Genomic DNA, 6,000 nt, shown 5'->3' with positions numbered 1-6,000 from the left:
CATTGTTTATTGTTTTCACACTCAGGCAGGATTAAACACTGATTAAATTTGACGTGGTGGAGAGAAAGGCTTAATACCAATTTACAAGCAAACACTTACTCTACTAAATTAGGCAAACAATTTTATGAAACATACTTAAGAAAAGTAACTTGGTAAATTCCATTACAGAAACGGTGCATTGTAAGTGACACGATGTGCCAAATATTGACTGAGCGTGTTTAACGCAAGGCTATTTTCGTAATTGGGGTCTGAGTTTCCCAACCCTATAAGCGGGGTCACATTTTTTACGAATCAGTTGCTCTGTGGGTACACTGACCTGGTGTTTCCATGCCATGGTAAGCACGTGTGGTGACATTTAAGTTGTTGTTACTGAATACCATTTGCGTTGCGCTTGAAAAACAATAGAAGCTGGGACATCCTTGCAAATGAAATAGTTTCGGTCGGAAATAAATTGAAAGTACAGTGGAAACAAACTTCATTAACATTTTTGAAAGCGCAATTCGTGCTGATACACATATGTTCAGCAGCAGTTGCAAAAACATCAAATTGGCGTAGATGCAGAAAAAATTTGACCCGGTAATAAACGAATAACAGTACAAATTTAACCCTGCATTTCTGGATGATAAATCCCTGAAACGGTTTGACCGAAACATTCTCGCATGTCTTAGATTTGTTGCACCAACGTCTGTACCTGAAACATGACACCAATTATTTTGTGTAACGTTGCAACACATTGGTGCAAAACGTCACTCAAGCCAACAGCTTTCCAACCGTCTTTGACCTGAAGGGGCGTGTCTGGGCTCGCCCAATTATTTTGCCACGCTTTGGAAAATGTGAGAAAAACAACATATGTCCTAACGAACAGTCAGCGACCAAGATTGGTGTCGCAATCAATTGATTCAAGTCTCTACGCGTGTTGGAAGGATTGCCGCGTGTTATAGGTTGCTACATGGTACAAAGTTCATTCAACGGCCTCAGCAAGTTCGCTGGTTGTCACGCCTAATATCACGCCTCCCACAGTTACACCTCCACATGTGTTTGATTATATGGGTTCATGCACTTTATGAACCAAAGTCCATTTGCTGACCCCATTATTCAAATAAACACTACAGGGAATCACAAAGGTAATGGGTGCCACACATCACTGATAACGCGCAACACTCTGATCACGTGCAAGAGGTATTAATCCACATGATCGATCGCAGTTGTTTAAACATGTCAACAAAATGTATCAATACAATTGCCTATTGGGGTTAGACGCAATGTGTATCTTGTTTGATATGCCACGCGTCTAATAGAAATAGTAAATGTGCTGTTTCTGTTCAGTCCGTAAAAAAGCATTTTGCCTGCTAAAGAAAATGTTCTTGACTTCAACCCCAATGCACGAAAATGCAATTCATCCTTGTTTTCGCAACGACCCAACGTAATACAACGTGTCCCAATTCGACAATGCAAAAGCATTCCTACATGTTATGGCGCGATGTTGCATCATAATAACTCCTACGTATTTTAAAACATTCGCACTTTCGCAGAGTTAAAAAGAGAGAAGGCAGAGCCTCTTGAAATCAACTCGTGGCTTTCCGGCGACAAGGTGACACAGCAGTTTTGTTGTTGTTCAAAATTGCTGACTTGGTGGAACATTCGAGAAGGCTATTATTGTTATTGCCCACAAGTTTACTTTTACCCGACGGGGAATTTATAAACCTTGACAGTAGCACGAAAGACACGTCGCAAGTGTTGTGTAACAGTAAAAGGGTGAAACCCCTTGCGGTAGCACAACTTCTGGGCTAACTGTTGTGCAATCACGCGTTATGGTTTTCTGTGGTGTTTTTAGGGATGCCCCCAATATTGGGGCATGAAATGAAATTATGGATGGTATATGATGCAGACTTTGTCCATCACGTGCATAGCGCAATTAATTTAACATAGGGTTATTCCATGTTTTCATCGACTGGTCCTATGCTCCCCACTTGCTTTTTAGTTGTTTTGGAAAGAAAAGTATCACTTTTTACTTTTACAGAAAGTGGATTGTTTTCAATACCGCAACAATAATTAATGCTGCAAACGCAAATTTGTAGAAATGTCTGGCGACTAAGCAGAACTGAATCATGATCATTATGTTTTTCCTTTTTGCAAGCGTGCACTAATTTTACAGGTATAAACTTCAATGAGTTTTTACAGTCATTTGTAGCATTAGAACTATTGGATTAGTGCAGAATATAAAAACGTCGTTTCGTGTACATGCTGATAAATAATTCGATCGATGAATACTGTATGTTGATTTAAAATATGATAGGTGCGTATAACTGGCTATGTTGAGAAACGATTGACGTCACGAACATAACAATGTCATGGAAAAGCTTATTTCTTATTTTGGGAAAAAGTAATTCTACGAGTCTAGGCGGTAAGCCTGCTCACCTCGTGCAATACAACTAACACAAATTTTGTTAAGTGGTTCACATAGCTAAACACGATTATTGAAAGTCACCTCGTCGGAATTGAAAGGAATTTACCTGCCCGAGCAGGCGGATCATAGCGTTCCTGTTTGCTCAAGGTTGAACAAAAACACAACGCTAACACATGTTCGCCGTTACCAACAAATGAGGGGCTCAACAAGGCTTCTTTGAACTCCGGATACCGTTCAGCGTTCGAGTGGCACTGCAAAACACCGCTGATGTTTGTCTTTGCCATTCCAGCGAGCGATTTATTGGCGCTCGACGTGTTTCTTTGAACCGGCGGTTGTAATGGTCGTTGGCTGCGCGCGCCCCTGTGGCCCGGCGCCTGAATTGCTTTGATGGCCCCCGTTAACCACTGAACAAAAAAGGATGCTCCCCGTTGGCGCTCCACGCGGCCCGCGAAAAAGTTAATCATCACTCCAATCTTTTTCACATTGAAATCACAACAACCTCGCCAGGGTTTCCGATAATAAACGTTGCCATGCGCCACTTGGATACAAAGTGTCGTCGCCTACTTCACGGGCGCTTAAAGACCTATTTGTCCCATTGTTCGAACAAGTCTTCTTGCTCCTCGGTGCCTGAGCTCTAAATTGGGTGGCAACAAAAATTCCCTCGTCTAAATTCAGGACAATTGTAAAAAACGAACAGGTCGCAATAACATTCAGGTAAACACTGTCCGTTGGCCCCTTCCGGCCATTTGGCGGTTGTTTACCCTGCCTTGTCTACGTGCGGTCGTTTGCTAGTCAGCGTTACATATGTTTAGGCTAAAACATTATGCTTTCAGAATGTTGGAATTAAAATGTAATATCTAAGTTGAACTGAGTTGACACCCTGACAGGTCGGATCCTGACAAAAGCGACAATTGCGATCTGTGAAACCAAACAACCAAAACAGCAGGAATATTTCATTTTATTTTGATTGGTCGTTGGCATTTTTTGTGCTCAAATTTTAAACCTATTGGATGTTTTGTATTCAATCTTTTGCCAAAAATCAAAAAAGAAAAATCACTTTCGCCAAATATGGAATCCAAAAGGATTTTACGACCACCAGGCTCAGCACCTTGTTTAGAAATAGCTACATGGGAAAACTTACTGACACGCTTTACTTAAGGCATGTTTGATTTGGGATTGGAATTCTGCGGAGCACCTGTATTCGTCCCACGCCACCGACCAACCATAAATGTTATGATAGTCAGGAAACATCCGATGTCAACATGTTCAAGTCATGGGAAACTTTAAACGAAGCGTGTAAATTGCGTCTGCGACAGGTGTCTAACCTGGAACCTATGAGAATGCCAAAGCGGTCCCACAGATTCAAAATATGTAGACGAGTCTCAATCGTCGCCTGCCAGTCATTCCATTTCGCTTGTTTAAACCCAGACGATGCCACTGTAGTGGTTACTCACAATGGAAGATGGTTGGGTATGTTACAAAAAAGAGAGTGCAACCAAGTCGTCGTGTTTCTCTCCATAAACGGGCAGTAGCAATTTGATATGGCATACCCGACAACAAAGTCACGCGCCTCAAGGGCTGTGTTTTAACGAGGCGACACGCCGATTTCCGCTTGAAGGCGAGGTGGAAGGTGTGAGTTGGGCGTGTGGAAATCGTCACAAGACCGCCAGCGGATCTATGCTGTGTTGCCGGAGGTGACATGACGGCCACCAGGCGAAATTGATGGTGGGTTTGCTGTGGCACGTGCATGGATGCATTGCGCTCAAACGTGATAGACTTCACGAAAATATAACAGGAGTGGTGTTACGTGGCACCGGAGCCAAACAGACGAAAATATGGGCTCGATGTCCCTTGTTTGCACTATTCTACACCCTGTTGCACCCAATTTAAGTCTTGAAAAAATAATCAGCGCAAATTTTTGACAAAACGTTTTGCTTTATTCGTCGGAGGTTGCAAAAAGGATTTACGGGCAAACTCAACAAAATGCTGACCCATAACTGATCGCAATAAAGATTCTCCACCCCAAAATAGTCTTCAGATCGTATACTAAACCTCGCAGTGTGTGAAAAGCTGATCTGATCGATAATTGGCCACAAAAATAGACAGAAAACTATCGCAGCAATTGCCGTCTTCAAGCAGCGAACCAACCACAATTTAAGAACGCTGCCACTTATATCGACTAATTTGGGCAAAAATAAACTTTTCTCGCGACGGAGGGCCTTGATTAAACGCGGTTCGCGAGGGAAAGAAGGTGTGACTTTCGAGGACAGTGACTGTGCTGCAACCTTGCCACCCACAGCATAAGATGGGGCGTGGGAAGTGAAGAGTTCACTCTGTGATTCACAAAGCCCATCCGTTCCCTCTCACGGCGGGAGAATCAAAGCGGGGCGGCGTTTTACTTGTACTGCGTTTGATCACAGGCAATGGTTGCTTCGTTCGGCCTCGGCGCCTTTGTATTCACTGATGTTTTCAGGTGACGCGCCATTGGTTTGACGCGCGCCGTCGGCGTTTGGTCTCTACCTGAAGATTCCCGCGACAAATTTGCCTTTGAAATTAAACCGCGTTTTATCATTTCTATGACTGACATATCTTAATTTAAAAATGTGGCAGTAAAAATATTAAAAAATGCCATGGGCAACATTGCACACGCTCGTGCAAATCATTTTAGCAAAGTCATATGTTAATCAGCTTAAATCGTATTTTTGACTCGAAGTATGACCTTAGCGTGCATCGAACGCTTGTGTCATTTCTGATAATCCGCAGTTAATGTCGAAATCAAACCGGTTTCTAGACAAGGAGAATCATAATAATGCCACACGTAAAGGTTTGCATTCGTGTAAAATATAGTGATTGATTAATTTAGAAACTGAGCAGAAAATCATCGTTAATTTACAAATTTCAACCTGCGATTTTTTTTACAACACATTATGTAAGTTATTGTGAAAAGTACAAAATTTTGCCACAACATTACTGCCAAGCAGTGTCTACAGATTTTTCTATACAATTGTACGAGAGGGTTATTATGAACTTATGCAGACGCCTCTGCATCTAAATAGTAAGCGGATTAACCGACACAACGCGCACATTTGCGTGCTTCGCTTAAAAAAAGGTTACTTTCGGACTCCTCCACGCAAACCAGTCGCGTAACAACAAGCAGAATCTCCGGTTTTGGAACGTATTGACGCAGATTTTTAATGTTTCGTATTTGCTAAAAATCCCCAACTTTATGATCCGATTTAAGTGATCAATTATTACATGTATAAATTTCTGTACAAGAAAGCGTGCTGAGTTTTATTTGTTATGAATATAATTTGTCAAAAAAGTACAGAAAAATGATTACATTCGTGACACCATAAACGAGTAACCAAACAGAAATATCTCGAATTTTCGAGGTAGACAAAAAAATCGGTCTGATATTGTTTACGGCATTTGCATTTACATGGCACCCTAAACCGGTTTTATTTGTCTAAAAAGTATCAAACTTATTTTATGGCGGTGATTTTGCATGGACTAACCCAATAACAAAATCACAAATCGCCACACCTTGCATGGGCCAGTTTTTATCGGGCGAGGCCAAAAAACGTGACAGTGGC

The sequence above is a fragment of the Phallusia mammillata genome, chromosome 1 (genome assembly GCF_965637545.1).
Source record: "Phallusia mammillata chromosome 1, kaPhaMamm4.hap1.1, whole genome shotgun sequence".
Taxonomy (NCBI): Eukaryota; Metazoa; Chordata; class Ascidiacea; order Phlebobranchia; family Ascidiidae; genus Phallusia; species Phallusia mammillata.
The sequence above is the reverse complement of the archived record's forward strand: the minus strand, read 5'-3'. Positions refer to the sequence as shown.